Source organism: Rhinopithecus roxellana, chromosome 3 (genome assembly GCF_007565055.1).
Source record: "Rhinopithecus roxellana isolate Shanxi Qingling chromosome 3, ASM756505v1, whole genome shotgun sequence".
Classification (NCBI taxonomy): Eukaryota; Metazoa; Chordata; class Mammalia; order Primates; family Cercopithecidae; genus Rhinopithecus; species Rhinopithecus roxellana.
This window is the reverse complement of record NC_044551.1, coordinates 109,456,947-109,475,460: the sequence shown is the minus strand read 5'-3', so window position 1 is coordinate 109,475,460 and position 18,514 is coordinate 109,456,947.

Below are 18,514 nucleotides of genomic sequence, written 5' to 3'. Positions count from 1 at the left end.
TTGCACAGTTTTATTTGTCAATTTATTCCTCTTTGAGATTTTTGTGTCTCCCAATGCTTTTGTAATATTTATTTGGGTTTTTAAAAATCTATTTGAAGTCTATTTTGGGGTTTAAACTTATATTTTCTAAATAGGTAAACAATTGTATTTATACATTTATCATTTATTACTCACTAATTTGAAATAAACTTACACACACAGACACACTCACACATATGCATACATATAGCAGGTATTTGGTAAGTTATTCTAGTCCATTTTTCTGGCTGACTTTTCCTGTCTTAATTTTGCACTGTTTTAATCAGGATAGCTTTATAGTGTATAGTTTTTACTCTTCTTGTGTGTTTTCTACAGAAATCCAGAGACCCAGCTTGTCAGCTCCATAAAAGGAACTGTTAAGATTTTACCTGATATTGCACTAGATTTATAGATTAATTTGGAAAGAATTGACAGTTTTTACAAAACTAGGTCTTCCTAGCTAGCAATGTGATATGTCTCGCCATTCATCAAAGTCTTCTTTTACATCCTTCAGTAAAGTTTTACGATTTTATTCATATAGGTCTGAAGGCAAAAGTATTTTGTGTGCTTTAAATTATCTTGTAGTTTCCTACTTCTTGACTTCAGTCAAGTGTGCGTAAATAAACCCATCTTTTCTGTTGAAAATATTTAGGCTGATAATTTTGAGGTTTGTATACAGCAGATAATTAAGATATCTCCTCTCTCCAACAGGTTTGTCATTTGTTCCAGGCAGGAGCATGTGAGGAAGGTAATTTTTTTTTTTCTCTTGGAATTAATGCCTTTATGGAGAATTTCAAATCAACCTCTCTTTGAAAGTAAAGGCTTGCCTTCTCTAGTACAAAGTTTAATGTGGGCAGGAAATATGTATCTATGACTGTATATCTACATCTTTAGAGACACACTCTATGATGATTTGGACATATTCCAGTATAATTCCTCTGCTGATACATGTTCAAGGCCCCACTGAAAAATTACTCATCTTCACCCTTGTATGTTTATCTGCTTGCTGGTCTTTCTCTTTCCTACTACCTCTTAGATTCATTGAAGGGTCAAGAGAGTCTAACCATAAGCCCTTAAGCAGTGACCCTGAAGTTTATCTTGTATGTTGTTGAAAGACATTCTCTTCTTTGTCGCCTCCTGCCGAGATAAGGAAGTTATTAGTAGATGTTATAGTTGATAATGCACATAGAAGTATGCACAAAAAAATCAAAGACTTCAAACATATTTATCTGTTTAATGGATTCAGCATTCCTTGTTCAAACAGCTTCGCTTAAAATTGTTCTTTCAGCCTCCAAGTTAAGCTTGTGTCTGGTAGCCACAGCTTGATTTAAGTTAGAGGCACGGTGAATTCCCTGGGAGAGCTGGCAGGGACAAAACTGAGTTTTCTCAACCTTTTCATTTCCTCCCTATTTGTCCTCAGACTCTACAATTTTGCTTGCATGTGAAGCTCCGTTGATGATGCTCGTGTCTTCATTTTATAGCTATAGCCTGGGCTCTGCAATGGTGATGGCTTGCAGTTTACTATCTATTTCGTTTGGGATTAATACTTTCCTGTTATACTTATTGTTCAGCCCCACTCTCCTGCCTGGTACTGTAATACACTGCTTTCAGTATTCTAATGGGATTGCATGAATCTGCCATCACTAGCTTGATTTTTAACAGGAAACTAGGACAATAAGAGCCTTGAGAAAGTGAATGTGAGAAATGTATGCTTCTGTCTAGGGACATTAGTGCAAAATGAAAACAACACTATCTTCTATTGCTTGCTTCTGCCACCCCATTTTCACCAGTAAATAACTAGAGCCCTTCCCTGCACTATTGGCATGAACAAAGAAAAATGGCTTCAGCTATCAGGGGCTGCACTTTGAGATGTAAAATATCATTTTGCTTGTAAACATATAATTGTCACCTGCTGACTGCTTTCTTTCCTTCCACTCAATACTCAACTCTAAGCAAATTCTTGGTTCAAAGAGCAAACCTTGAACTAAGAATAAATAAACCTATGATTATTATTATTAACAAATGACATTTTAAAAGAAAAACTCAGGAAACCTAGTGGCAGATAAATATTAACAAGTCCTTCATGCATTAATTTAACTTAAGTGGATAACCAGTAAAGCTTTGTGGGAACCAGGTCCATGTAGAGCTGGTCTTTGGGGAAGGGACTTCTGGTTCTTTCCAGACCTGGTTAATGATGCTCCAGGTAATAGTGACAACTTAATGGGACTATAAACAGGATTTGGGGGCTCCTAGGAAGGAAGAACATTTAAGAGAGAACCATAATTTTTCACTACTCTAAAGAAAGAAAATACAGGAAGCTAGACATGGTTTCTATTTTACCCGTGAGATAATGTCAGGTATCTGGTTTCTGGCTTTCTTTGCTGAGTCTCTCTTATGTTCCTCCACTGCAGTTAGCCAGTTGCTATTGCTGACACGCCTTTCTTTCCCCTGGGTCTTTGCTAGTATAGTTCCCTGCCCTCAAATGCCTTCTCCTCTCATCCTATATTGACAAGGATAGACACTTAGTTATTTCCAAAATTCTATTCTCTTCTTTCATAATAATAGACTTTTGAGTTGGCACGCGGTTGCTGACCAAGAAACTACATTTCCCAGCCTCCTTTGAAGCTAAGATTTTGGATATAAATTAGATTCCACCAATATAAGTTCTCTGAAGAGATTTAGAAGAAGAAAGACAGGGGCTTCTTTTGTATTCTGGCTGTCTTCACTGGCCAACAAGATTGTGGGTTTCCTGTGTCGGCCGCCAGTCTTCCTGGTTGTCAAGGGCCAGTCCAGAAGCAGTGGTGGTGGTAGTCACATCTTGATCTGGTCTCTAATTCCTGAACAAAGCATCTCATGCCCATTCTCTGACCTCCAGCTACGCCAGGGACCTCAGACTAGACTGCTGTGGCTCTAGTTGTGGCTCTGAGTTGGCAGCTCCTCTACTAGGCTGGCTCTGGGTTGTTCTGAGAGTCATTCCAAGACTTTTACCATTTCAGTGACTTTGTAAGCCTCTCAATCTTTGTATTAAATCCATTTTGTGGCCGGGCGTGGTGGCTCAAGCCTGTAATCCCAGCACTTTGGGAGGCCGAGACGGGCGGATCACGAGGTCAGGAGATCGAGACCATCCTGGCTAACACAGTGAAACCCGGTCTCTACTAAAAAAATACAAAAAAAAAAAAAAAACTAGCCGGGTGAGTTGGCGGGCGCCTGTAGTCCCAGCTACTTGGGAGGCTAAGGCAAGAGAATGGCGTCAACCCAGGAGACGGAGCTTGCAGTGAGCTGAGATCCGGCCACTGCACTCCAGCCTGGGTGACGGAGCGAGACTCCGTCTCAACAACAACAACAACAACAACAACAACAAAATCCATTTTGTTTAAAACACTTGGAGTGTATTTTGTTTCCTTAACTGACCCTATAGCAAATAACATTAGTTATTTGCAGCTTCATAGAGTTTGAGGGCAGGAACATATTCACTGTTCTGAATAAAGCTGGCATATAATAGGCCCTCACAGAGAATGAACAGATTTCATATGACAGGCATTGTGCAGGGCACTTTACCTACATCCTTTCCTTGAATCATGCCAACCACCCTAGGAGGTAGGCATCACTGATGGCAGTGGTAGCTGGTCTGGAGAGGCCACTGGCATAACACTGGCTGCAGTGGGGAAGCGTGACTGGGGCAGTGTGCTCCATGGAGCCAGCAGGAGCCTGAAACAGGCAAAAGCCCCTCTTTCTTCCAAGCTGGAGGGGTGGGAGCCCTGCCCTTCCAGGTACAGCTGCAATCACTCAGCCGTGGCTACAGACCTGGGCATCTCTGGACTCTTAGGGGCCTGAGAAGTCCCCCTGTCCCTACGGGCTCAGAAATGCCTGCTCTCACTGCCTGGCCTGTCCCTGATCCTGGTGTCTGCTCCAATTTCAGAGCAAAGTTGTGATTGAGCTCAGGTGCTGTCACTATCCGGCCAGGTGTGCACACACTTGGGACAGCCCTGACATGCCAGCTCCCTGTTGCCTCAGCATCCTGCAGACTTTGGTCACCAACAAACACTGGAGGGAGGCTTGGGAGAGGGGCTAGGGCAGCTCGGCATGGGTCCTGAGGCACCCCTTGGTGCAAATAGCCTGGGCACTGTGGGCACTGTGGAAGCAGGTTAATGGCAGCAGAAGGCAGACAGGCTCCTGGGCAGAAAGCAGTGGGTCCTCAGTGAAACCCCTGCTTCAGGCCAGGCATGGCCTAAGGCCTGGGGGCCGGGCTGCCAGTTCCACAGACTAGAGTGAGAACTTACGGTGCTTTTTCCAGACCTGCCTATGGCCACCCACAAACCAATCAATATTCACTTTCTCCCCTCTGAAGACCGTGAAAACCCCAGACTCAGCCAGACTCAGGCAGACAATGGGACAGCCTGCTTGCAGAGAGGAGCTACCCACTGTGGTGTCCTCTGAGCTGTTCTGTCACTCAGTAAAGCACCTCGTCACCTTGTTCACCCTCCACTTGTCTGCATACCTCATTCTTCCCGGACATGAGACAAGAACTTGGAACCTGCTGAATGGCAGGGCTGAAAGAGCCGTAACACAAACAGGGATAAAACATGATCCTTGCTTGCCACGTTGCGGGCAACAAGAAGGAAAGAAGGAGAGAAGAGTTGTAGCCTTCACGAAGCCCAGACCCAGGAGCTCCCGGAGCCAGGGCTGTGGCACCCTCTTAGGAGACCTGCGGTTCCTTGTGTCTCCAAGCTTCTAAGCACCACTGTGCTCCCTGGTGCCAACCATGGAAACTGCTTGTGGTATGCCTGGTCCAGCCACAGCCTCACAGGGAGCTGGCACCCACAATGGACCCCACACTTGCTTGCTCACACACCCACTGCTGTTCTGTGCCTGGCTTGCCCTTGGCAGGTGTGGGAACCAAGTTGGTAGTATGAGCTGAGTGCAGCCTGCCAGGCCAAGTGGGCAGAACAAGCCCCGTGGGCCCAAGCAAAACTCAGGCAAAGGTGCCACCAGTCACAGAGGGTTTTGGCCAGGAAAGTGACACCCGAAGGATCCTGTGACATTGCCACTATTTTATTGAGGTCCGATCTCTGAAGTGAGGGTCGGGGTGTTCAATAACTTGCCTAAGACCACAGGGCTAAGAAGTGAAGTCCCATTCTTCCTGTAAACCTTCTCTATCATTCCACCTATGAGCAGAAAATGGTTAAAAGTCAAAATAAAATGTTGCTGACTAGATTTTAACATAATTTATTTCATTTTCAAATGGTGAAAGTGAGGCTGAAAGAGGAAAATCTTATTTCTTTGACTCTTCATTGTAAACTCTCTGTTCTTCAATGCTGAATTAGACTATGACCCCTGAATTCACTGTGGAATTTTATGCCTCTCATTCTACTCTAAGGAGGAGTAGATGCTATGAATCAGTACCTTCTAAGGACTAACAGTGGCTAAAGATTACACTATACTCTTTCAAAAACAAGTGAATAAAAGCACCAGTGCATGTATTGTGAAAATTTCAAAGGATCCCACAGGCAAGAGGGGAGATGAAAGTAGCCTGATTGCTTCTCTGGCTCTTTCCTGCATCCTTCTCTTCCATTCCTAGGGCTGGAAGTGCCAGGCTTTGCACCCTCAGGAGAAGCCTAGGCCCCTTCTTGTAGGCTCTCCCATCCCTCTCACCTGCCAGCCCCGTTCTGCCTAAGGCATTGCAGCCTGTCTCTTTCTAATTGGTTCCTTTTTCTCCTGCACTATATTCTGGATTTGCTTTGCCTAAAATCAGAGTGGTGAGACATACAGTTTGGCTTTAGGTGAAATAGAGGAAGCCTTGTATGCTGTTAGGATTCTAGGACACTTCAACCATCTAACTTAGGTAAAGGCCTTCTCCTTGGGCCCAGCCTAGCTTCTCAGAGTTTACATAGGGTTTGGGGTGGAGGGGCAGGAAGCTAAAAAGAAAATATTGTTGACTTTGTGTGTTTGTTTCTGTGTGTGTGTGTGTGTGTGTGTGTGTGTGTGTCTGTGTCTGTGTCTGTGTGTGTATACCCTTTAGGGACCTCAGAGGGAAAGGACTGGAGAGGCCAAGGCAGAATTTAGGTACCATTGTGGTGTCATTTCATTATCACCCCTTATTAACTCCCTGTATAGCCATCCCCTGCAAAGCCCTCCCTCTCATCTATGACCCTCCCGTGGCCTGAGTGAAGCCTGTCCACTGTGGAGGCTCAGCCTAGTTGTTCCCACCTCTGTTAGCATCTTTAAACCTGCCAGGCAGAAATATTCCCTTTGTCTTTGGCAGCCCACGAGGTCTGTTGACACAATAGAAACAGTGCTATAGCACTCACCACAGTGCACTGTAATGACCTGTTTACTTATTTGTGTTTTTCACTACATATTGACCTCCTTAAGGAGCTTGACTGGATCTTATTTATCTCTAAGCCTCCACAACTAAATAAATATTTGCTAAGTCAAATTGAATTCCCACCCCTAATTCATTGCAATATATCAGGTAGAGGGATGCCATAGAGTTCTTTGATTTTAAGGAACCCTTGATTGTAAAATGCACCTTAGATTTACTGTTTGGGAGGTCGATATATTATTCAATGTACTTGTGCACATGTTTACTGATGATGCACAAGAATTCTGGCTGAGAATTGAACTCTGGTTTGAACACTGGCTCTACACTGACAAGCTCTGAGGCCCTGGACAAGTGTCTTAATTTCTCTGTGCCTCAGTTTCCTCAACTGTAAAATGGAGCAGATGGATCTACCTCATATGGCTGGTTGTGAGGATTAAATGAGTTAACATATGTTGAGTATTTTGAGTATATCCTAGCACACAGTAAATGCGTGTGCTATAGTATTTGTACCTATATAATCAGAAACAGTAAAATGTAAATATACATACCTTAAACTCATATGAAATTTAATATTCTGAAAGCAGACTTTCACATGTGTTAGTTCAGAACAATTTCCACAGCAGTTAGTGCCTTCATTATTGGCTGTTGTTTATCTGGGCACTTGAAGGGTTACTTTTTTTTCCATCCACAGGGACCTTGCATACTTTTCTTGTATTATCATCCTTTTTTCTTTTCATCAGTCTTGTTTTCACCTGAAGGGCTGGCCCAGTATCTTATATACTTTAACATCAGCTGGCAGGTAGTCTAACAAACAGTAAGTATATAATAAAACAGTAAATGAACAAATGACTCACCAGTGGAACCCACACATAACACCTGGAATCAATGAATAGATAGTATATATTCGGATAACTGGAGTTGTAGTCAACAAATTAACAAGCCCTCACCTTCTTGTTCGACCTCTGACAGGCACATACGCGTATTTGGGGACAGACTTCAACAGGTGCCAGATTATACATTCATTTTGTGCCCATTTTCCCATTTGTTGGTCTTATCTCTTCTCTTATCTGTGCTGGAATATGGACAACTTTCTCCATGCTCATCTTCATCATTGATCCAGTCACACATTTTGTTCTTTCTCTGCCACCCTAAATCACGTTTCCTTACATGAGCCTTTGCCTTGTCATGTGCACATGACAACTGCACATGACAACTGCACATGACAACTGCACATGACAACCTTTTACCTATTCAGAATTTTCAACTGACCATTTATATTTTGATACTGTATTCTTAGTCATGTGTCCTGCTCTGTTAAGGTATGAAGTTTCCTGCATTATTATTATTATCATTATTATTATTGTTGTGTTATTATTACCATGGCAGGACTCCTTCATGTGCTACAACTGGAAACTATTTTTTTTTTTTTTTTTTTTGAGACGGAGTCTCTCTCTGTCCCCAGGCTGGAGTGCAGTGGCCGGATCTCAGCTCACTGCAAGCTCCACCTCCCGGGTTCACGCCATTCTCCTGCCTCAGCCTCCCGAGTAGCTGGGACTACAGGCGCCCGCCTCGTCGCCCGGCTAGTTTTTTGTATTTTTTAGTAGAGACGGGGTTTCACCGTGTTAGCCAGGATGGTCTCGATCTCCTGACCTCGTGATCCGCCCGTCTCGGCCTCCCAAAGTGCTGGGATTCCAGGCTTGAGCCACCGCGCCCGGCCTGGAAACTATTTAATAAATGCTTTTGGATAAAATATTGACATCAGCTTGCATGACTTGTTATTTGAGAGATAAAGAATGTGGAAAAGATAGCCAGTACAATCATTCAGTATTTTATTTATTAAAAACCTATAAAGCCTCTGTGCCAGGTACGGTGCCAGGTGTTGACAGTCTAACTAGGGAGATAAGATTAAAAGTTATTAAAATATATCATTACTTGCAATATTGTTGAACCCAGCATTGTAGGCCTTCAGCAAAGGGTCCATCCATTGAGAAAGGCTAGAATGGTCACAGTCAATTTTCATGAAGAGAATGGAACTTGAGCGACCTTGAAGGACTAAAAGATTGACGCTCACGATGGGAAGGAAGTCAAGTATTCAAGCAGAGGAGTATGGCAGAGAGGCAGGAATGAGCACGCCATATGAGGGAGTGAGACCAGTTTGACTGGAATGGAGACTGTGAATCTTCAAATGCGAGGCCCAGGCATTTGATGTAGACTAAAACAGGTTTCTGAGAGAAGAATGATGTAGTGGAATCAGTTAGGAGAAGATAATCTAACAAAATTTTGCAAATAGGATTGAAGAACAGAGGGCATTGCCTTGGGGAGGCCAGCTGGGAACCGCATTGTGAATGAGTCCAGATGACAAGATGGGAATAGAGAGAAGACAAGGACATGAAGATGTTTGGAAAGACATGCAGAGCCTGACAGATCATTCTTCTTGTGATTTGCTTGGAGTTCAGCATATTTTCTTGCCTGTGGGACTCCTGTGGTGGCTTTACTTCACATTTTCCTATTTACCCCAGCCCCCATCTCACCCCATCCATCCTTTTGGACTATTCATATAGAGTACAGCCACACCACAGCACGACAGGTGGGGACCAAACATTCAGTCATGTAAAACACACATTACTGTCATTGGGTTGAATGATGATGCTGGTGCTGGGTGTTAATAAAATGACAGGAAAGACTGCAAAGCTGGCCAGTGGCCTAGGACTTAGGTGAATTTGTCCTTGTTATAGCTATGCTTTGGCATAATGAATGGCAGCTGTCTGACACCCTTATTCTCTTAGCCAAGTCCCTCCCCATTTTGAGCAAGAAAGTCAAAACTGGAGGATGGGAGCCAACCAACCATCAATCCTCCCCCCTGCAAATTCCCAAATGCACATCTTTACTATGTATCTTTGTGGCATGAATTCTCCAGAAGACGAATGAAGCTGCTGTGGTAAGAACCCTCAGCCGTCTCAGGCACACTTCGGAACTTGACACACATGGTCACTGACATTTCTTCCCTGTTCTCCTGCCATTAACAGTTAGCCCTTGGCCGGGCGCGGTGGCTCAAGCCTGTAATCCCAGCACTTTGGGAGGCCGAGACGGGCAGATCACGAGGTCAGGAGATCGAGACCATCCTGGCTAACACGGTGAAACCCCGTCTCTACTAAAAAATACAAAAAAAAAAAAACTAGCCGGGTGAGGTGGTGGGCGCCTGTAGTCCCAGCTACTCGGAGGCTGAGGCAGGAGAATGGCGTGAACCCGGGAGGCGGAGCTTGCAGTGAGCTGAGACCCAGCCACTGCACTCCAGCCTGGGCCACAGAGCGAGACTCCGTCTCAAAAAAAAAAAAAAGAAAAAACAAACAAACAAACAAAAAAACAGCCCTCATAGACGCTCATAGTATTCCATGTGATTGTTTCATGGTAATTAATTTTCTCTCCCCAACTCAGTTCAGCTTCCTTTGAGGGCCTTCCATGTCTTATACTTTTCTTCCTGCCTAGGCAGAGGAGCTCACTAAGTAGTGGTTGGAAGAACGAATGAATAAATGATCACTAGTAGCAGTGAAGAGCTCATAACAACACAACCTTTTGGATTGATTGCAATTTTTGAAGAACTAAAAATAAGCATATTCACAAGTATGCAGATAAGGTTATTTGTAATACAGGATGAGTATCCCTTATCTGAAATGTTTGGGACCAGAAGTGTTTCAGATTCCTGATTTTTTTAGATGTTGGAATATTTGCATATACATAATGAGACATCTTGTGGAGGGGATCCAAGTTTAAACATGATATTTATGTTTCATATACACCCTATACACACAACCTGAAGGTAATTTTATAAAATATTTAAAATAATTTTGTACATGAGACAAAATTTGTGTTACACACTCGTGTGTGGAATTTTCCAGTTGTGGTGTCATGTCAGCGCTCACAAAGTTTTGGATGCTTAACCTGTACGAGGTTAGGTGTAGCATAAGCATCAAGTATAGTTATATGGACCTGAAGTTACACTAAATGGGGGAATAGCCAAGTCTCAGTCAAGGAACCGTATGCTTTAAGGATCGTCTACTGAGATCTTCTGACTTTCAAACTGAGGTCTAAAGGAAAGAGGTGATTTGTCCAAGATCCCATTTCTGGTGGAAGAGCCTGAAATAAAACTGGGAAAAGGCTATTTCTAAGTCTGCCCTCAGACTACTACATCTGGAGCCTCATCCTTCAGGGACCCCTCCAGGAGATCTGTGGGTGCTGCCAGAGCCCTCCATGCCAAAATCTCTTGTTCCAAACTTTTTTGGCCAACAACTCTTCCAAAGTCTTGCCAGTTGATGAGTCAGAGAAAAAGAAGTGGCAGCAGCAGCAGAAGAACTAAGAACGGAGGAAGGAGCTGGTCCCAAATGTGGGACAAGGGCTCTGGGGAGACACTGGTGACGGTGGTGAGATGGGTCTGAGACCCAGGGTAGTGGAGACTTAGGCATCTGCTCTCAGAGTTTGGAGAGCTCCTTTCTGCTGCAGCAGCAGAAAAGAGATGCAAGTTTCTAGTGAACCAGATACTTCCAAAGAATATCTGCAAACCTACTCTGAGATTTTCGTTTGAAATATATTTGAACTGAGACATGATATAAACAGGGCATTTTCTGCCCTGAGTGTGGAGAGTCAGAGAAAATTATTCTCAGAGAGAGAAGAAAGAAGCAACCTCACAGAGCAAAGGTGAGAAATGAATCATCTGAGCTGGAGCAGAAAATATTAGCTCCTGACAGCTTTTCTGTCCCAGGCCTCAGTCCCTCTGTTCCTCTTTTTTTATTTAAACAAATTTAAATGAGTTTTTGTTCCTTGCAACCAAATAGTTCCTGACTAATATCTGGGCTCATAAATTGCAATTCTTCACCTTCTTTCTCCTACCAACTTGAACACCTAATCCAAGAAAATAAAGAAAAACAGAACAGCCAACAATTACGCAATAGTAATTAAACACTTTTGTGCAATCATAGTTTTGTTACTCATTGGTAAATTAGTCTGTGAGTCTAATCACCATTTGCAACATTATTTCTGTATCAAAATACATTTTGAGCTCCCAAAATCCAAGTTAGTAATTTTAAAAACTAGCTTAAAGGTTAATTTCTGCGCATGTGCATGTGTGTGTATGTGTGCGTGTGTGTGTGTCTGAAATAACTGTCTGTTTATAGATTAATGTTATAGTGCAAAAAACAAAATGGACTTTGGACTCTGTTGGCTGAATCGCTAGTGACTGTAGGACTCTGGACAAGTCAATTCAATTTTTTGAACATCAGTTTCTTTCATTATTCCTAAAATGGTTGGGGACCATTACCCTCACCTTTGGATTGTTATGATGATTAATTGACTTAGTTCCCATTAATTGCTGGTGCTTGACACACAGCAGGCCTTCCATAGAGAGTCATTCCTTCCTTCTTCTTCTTTGCCTTCTTCTTTTTCTTTTTCCAGCATGGTCAGATGAGTCCTACCCACTGATATAGTCCCTCGCTTACATAAGAACCTCAAGCACACTAATTATTCAGTTTATTTTTGCTAAGCTGGAAACAGATGAAAGTTGACTTTTGCATTACTGACAAGCCTCTTTCAAAGTATGTTGTCTCCTATTATTTCACCAAAGCCCTGGATTATTTCCTGATCTTGGGAAAAGAAGAGAGGGTTTTTTTTTTTTTTTTTTTTTTTTTAAGGCTATTGACTAAATGCAAATCCGAATTCAAAGAGTTACCAGTATAATTTATTTATTTTATTGAATGATAATTCTAGCATGTAGAAGTAAGATCTTTAGGAAACCAGCAGTGATGGCATCCTCTTAGATTCTCTTTATAGTCAGCTAGAGGGATCCTGATGTGATTTAGGTATGATTTAGTTTGTCACTGGATTAAACTTTGAACTCCATTGTAAACCAATCAGCTGAGTCTCCCTGCAGGAATTTTGCTTTTATGAGCAACACTTCATTTCAGAGCCCACTTTTTTTTCTTTTGAAAGAGTTATACAGCCTACAGCTTTCCTGGGTTATACTTATTGGGGTCTTCATATTTTAATTTGAATAAGGACATGAGTAAATGAGAGAATCCCAGTTGACCATGGTTTTGTTCTTTGGAGTGGAGATGAATGTCTCAAAGTTCTTCTCATCACTTATGCTGTGAATTATATCACTGAAGAAGTTGAGAATTACTATGCAGAGCATAAGATTATGAATTTAAGAAGAGATTGAAATATGTTTTAAGAGCTGATGCAAAATAATCGGTGTGTAGAATATACAGGGAGAAACAGCTTGGTGACTCAGATGGGACAAGGGAGTCCACATGACTGATTGTTCAAGTCTAAAGCTCATACCCTCTCTCTTCTGTACACATACCCATATGTACATACAGTACATGTGTGTTGGTTTGATAAATGTGCTTTTTAATAATGTTGCCTTTTAATTTACTGACAATAGATTTTTTCTTGTGACTGTGCCACTAGATGTTCATTTTAGGAAATCAGACACTGATAGCTTTGCAATAGAAATAATATTATCAACAGAAATAAGACTGAAAAACAGTGACTGACTAATGAGGACTAAAACTTACTAAGCACTCACTTTATGCTGAGTACTTGCCAACTGTGTTAAGCACTCATTACCTCTTTTAGTTCTTGCAGCCACCTTATAAGTTCTATTGTTGTTCCTTTATACCATTGCTGAAATTAGATTAAGTTGCTTGCCCAGGGATATACACAGTGCAGTGACATTCAAACAGAAGCCGTTCATTCTGCTGGGCAATATGTACTTTGTGTCTGATTCCATAGAAGAGTATTATTTTAACAAAGTCAGATTGAACTTATTAGTGATGTGGGAACTATTTAACAGATAGGAACTTCGGAGCAATTGGAAATATCTCAGTTAGTGACAGATGTTGTTGATCACAAAGTTCTTCTAGATTGCTTGCTTCATCGGTCAAACTCAATTTTAGAAAGGTGCCGATTCACTGACACAGTGGTTTTGTATTATGGCCAGATGCTTATTCAATACTTGAGAATGTTTTCTCTCCATTCAGTTTAATGGGAAATTAACCAGTGGCTTTTGGGGAAAGCAAAAAAAATGAAAGGGCTGGGGTAGGATACAGATAATAATCTTGTTCATAAAGGAGCTGCCAATCCCCCACCCTCTGCTGAGGGCATCCCAGGGATTGCCAGTTGCTTTGTCTTGTTTGACACAAAACTCTGTTGTTTGTCCAACTGTTGCCAAGTGACACTTTGACATTTGCATAGCCAGGAAGTACTGGAAAATAGAGCTCCAACATTTCCCTGTATTATTTTTATAGTAATTAGGAGTAAAAGTTATTTTTAGCTTTCTGGCAGTAACTATTTTTTGCAGTGCCTTTTTTAACTTTGTAAATAAAATTCTATTTCCTGGTTGCCTGGAATGAGAGGTTTATGACAAATACTAGCTCCTGGAAGACTAAGCGACTTTCTGTACATTTTTGTGAGACAAATTCCAGTATTCTTGGGTAGGAATTAATTCTTCATGGAAGAACACTTTCAGTGGGAATAAAATATGGGAAGAATTATTCATACTCACTATTACGCATCATTATACATAAAAGTACCATTCTTTTCTTGTTTTAATTGTTTAAAATGTGCAAAGATTGTTAATTTATATGGAATCAGAAAAATCCCTGTGTTATTCCTACAGATGAGTAGAGTGGAAGAATCTGTATGTTGTTTGGATCTAAACGTTGCTGGGCTGCACAGTAGCTCTTGTTGTACTTTAGTATACTGAGTACACTTCATCATTGAATCAAGCAAGATTTCATTAGGAAGATATTACAATGTGCCTATGTATGTATTACTTATCTTGCATTCTTAAGCATTAGGCACATTTTATTTCATTGTCTATTGGTCTGTTTCATAAAATTGCATGAGATATTTGCCTGGGAAAAAAGGGATTGCTTAAAATTCAACCATTTTGTGTGCCTGGTGTATACTTACACTGTAATAAGTACTGGGAGGGGGATTCAGAAATGAAATAGACATAGTCTCTTCTCTCCCCAAAAATGGTAGTAGAAAAGTCACAAATGAGAGTCCTGCATGGAAAAATAAAGGGGGAGAAAAGAACATCCTAAAATATGCATAGTCACTTGGAAATCTACTCTGCTTCTCTCCAAAGTTTTGGGTTTGAAGGCTTGACTTGTCTATAGAATCAGCACCCCAAAATATCAATGAGTTCGCAGCTATTGACCTCTACCTTGGGAATTTGCAGAATTGAATGTTTCATATTCTATTCCCTTGGCAGGTTAAAAAATACTTTTCTTACTTGATATATTGCCTAAGTTAACAGTTTCTGAAAAATGCACGAATCAACTTATTAGAAATACTGTAAATGCACAGCAAATGCAAAGTCATATTCAAATAATTCTACTGCAAGAAATTTAGTACAATGTGATTTAAACATGCCCCTAAAATGTGAGGCTTGAGCTTGCACTTTTCTCTGGGATTAGGAAGACGTGATGAGCTTGAAGCTGAAAAAGAAAAAACCATTGATAGTTCTGTTTGCACTCTACTCCATTCTCATGGCCTCTAAGTGCGCTTGTTTGTGTTTTGGTTGAACAAGAGAGGTGATTATTTCTTCAGCATGTGACTCTTTCAGTTTCAAGCATACGCACAGGCTTTTCTCATCTCTGTGAGGTCATAGAGATATGCCTTTTACATGATAGGTTACTGAGGTTGGGGCTTGGTGCTGTGGGGGTGTACCAGTCAAACCTCCTTTGTCTGCTCTGTTGGTTTCAGTTCCTTGCTGGCTGTTGGCTGGAGGCTTCAGTTTCACTACCACGCAGACCTCTCCATAGAGCAGCTCACAATATGGCGGCTTGCTTACCCCCAGGGAGAACAGTGAGGGATAGGGAAAGAGAGAGAAAGAGATAGTTTGTGCAAGCAAGCAAGAGAGTGCAAAGGCTAGTGGCAGTCTTTCATAAGCTAATCTCAAAAGTGACATATCATCACTTCTGCCATATTCTTTTGTCACATAGACCAAACCTACTGTGATGTGGGAGGACACTATCCAGAGATGTGGATGCCAGGAAGGAACAGTGGTAACCATCAAGACTGGCTACCATAAAATGTTTTTGTTGGTTTGGGAAACTTTCTGGGAAAGCTTTCCTGTTTATGTTGTGTTGGTAAAGTCTTGTTAAGCTTTCAGTCTGATGGTTTTGAATATAGGATTAAATTTGATTAAACTAATAGTTGACAAAGCATCTCAAAGAATGTGGGTTTATAACTGGTTGCTGACGCATCCGTAACATCAATGGTGTGAAGTATAGATATAATGCATGTACACTTAAAAATAGCTTTGTATACCCGGATACTTTCTGTCAGTTTTAGTATATGAGATTTAGACTTACCTAGTCTTTACTCTTTCAAAGTTGTTAGATTTTTTTCTCTTGAATTGTCTTCAGTTTGCTGTAATTTTATGCAAGTGTAAATATGCAAACAGCCTACCTTTACTGAAAGTACCTTACTTAACTCATTTGATGGACTTTAACTGTTTGGGACTCCAGTGTTCAATAGTGCTTTGTACAGCAGAAGGAAGTACGTGTGGTGATAGGTCCTGACATCACACCACATTCCATTAGCTAATTATTATTTTATTAATTAACATCCTTTGGCATATGGTATATTGATGGGCTGTGAAAGAAGCAGACAGGTTGAGAAATAATATTTAACTAACTTGGACACTAAGTAAAACTTTGTTTTTGTGCAAAAGAATGCTCCATGCCTTAATAGAAGAAGATGGAATGTGTTCCAGCGATTAAATAAATCATGTTGAGCCTGATTTTTGTTTCCTTGTTCTATCCTTTAAGGTACCAGGAAGGGCCGGGCGCGGTGGCTCAAGCCTGTAATCCCAGCACTTTGGGAGGCCGAGACGGGCGGATGACGAGGTCAGGAGATCGAGACCATCCTGGCTAACACGGTGAAACCCCGTCTCTACTAAAAACTACAAAAAACTAGCCGGGCGAGGTGGTGGGCGCCTGTAGTCCCAGCTACTCGGGAGGCTGAGGCAGGAGAATGGCGTGAACCCGGGAGGCGGAGCTTGCAGTGAGCTGAGATCCGGCCACTGCACTCCAGCCTGGGCGACAGTGAGACTCCGTCTCAAAAAAAAAAAAAAAAAAAAAAAAAAAAAGGTACTAGGAGATTGGCATCTTGGAGGAACACAAATAGAGATTTGAGGTGATAGGGAGGGGCTTCCAGATTTGATACCTCATATATAAGGTGAAGTGACGATATGAGGGTTTTTTTTTTCTTGAGACAGGGTCTCACTACATCGCCCAGGCTGGAGTGTAGTAGCATGATCTAAGCTCACTGCAGCCTCGAATTCTGGGTTCAGGCAATTCTCCCACCTCAACCTCCTGAGTAGCTGGGACCACAGGCACGTCCCACTACGCCCAGCTAATTTTTTCTGTACTTTTTAGTAGAGATAGGATTTCACTATGTTGCCCAAGGTGGTCTTGAACTCCTGAGCTCAAGCAGTCTGCCAGGCTTGGCCTCCCAAAGTGCTGGAATTACAGGCATGAGCCACTGTGCCTGGCCTGATAATATGAATTTAAACAAGTGTGTATGATAGATTATCACAGTTTCTTTAAGGGGGTACTCTGTCCAGCCCTTGGAGTCATTGGCAAGGATGACTCCAGGTTTTTGGAACTCTTTAGGAAAAATAATATACAATTGCATATATAAATAAGGTATGAAAATAAATACTTATTTCAAATGAGAAAAGAAGCAACAAATAATTTATTAAAATCTGTCAATTACCACACACATGATGAATCCAGAAAAAAAGTCACAATAGCTTTTACCTCCACACATTTAAGAGAGCTTTTCTCTGTTACCACCCACAAGCTTTTGGTACTGGGCACTGTGGGACAAGTTTCTATCACACCATGACTTCGGGCCTTGTATCTTCATGTCTCAACACTGGGTGAATTGGCACTGTGGGTGCTAGGACTATTCCTGAAGTTGTTAATTGGGATGACTAATGATGACTGCACACAGAAGTCACTGCAAACCACATAAACATATCACACTCAACCCCAGTGAGGGGATCCCCACCTCAACATCTCCTATCAGATACTGAAAATGCACATGGCCACTCTGGTTCCTCTCAGCATGAGGGGAAGTGTGATGGAGGCCAAGTCAAAGGGGACAACAGTCTCTATCCATGATAATACAAAGATCTTGCTTTTAGAAGTGTTGTAATAACATGGCAACAAGAACACATAGGCCCTTTTCAGGGTCTGTGTAAAGTGAAGAGCCATGAAATTTAAATGCCATTAGCTTTACTAGAAATCCCTTTCTGATCCTTGGACTCAAAATCATTATTCTGAGACATGCTGACTGGCCCAGACAAGCTGATCACATTTTGCCTTTAACTTAAGTGTTAACCCTTATGACCAGAATTGGTGACCTTAGAGCTGTGAAAAGTTCTGCTGTCTTCGTATCCCTGCTCAGCTGACCTGGATTCAGTATACTTTTCTTCATTAAATTCATCATTTAGGTCCTGTGTTTCGGAAGACGAAATTTTGGTATTGATAGAATGTGGCCAGGGTTGACTATGATATCACTTTTTTTCTCCCTCTTCCCCGGTGGGCAGTGAACCTTGAAAGGCAGTGAGGAATGTTAATTCAGGCCTTGTTTATTATCATTGTACACCCATGGAGTACTAAATTGCAGATCTAAATGTATGGCTAAGCTTTTATGCTATGTATTAGATTAGTGAGGTTGATAATTAGTTGAAATTAGGAAAATGGAACATAAGACAGGAAAGTGATACCCTGGAAAACCAGAGTCCTCAGAGTTCTACTTGTCCTGTTGTTACTGGCCAGTTCTTGCACAGTTCTACCCAGGGTGGGTGCAATACAAAAGTCCTTATGCTTAAGAGTACTTTTGTTTTTCCTCTGGAGGCAGAATTGAAACAACTGACTTCTTCTCAATGTAGACAAGGACTAAGGATGGGCAGAAAGTGAAATCATTAACTTTCTATAGATGTTGGGTAACATAAGCCTTAACCTTATGAATTTTAAAAAGCAGGCTTGACTCATCTCTGCCTCCATCATAAACATTTTCTCCTAAGTCCACGTGTATTAAACATGCATCTTGCAATGTAATGGATGTCCAAGGTTAGATTTTAGTTTAATCCATCAAACA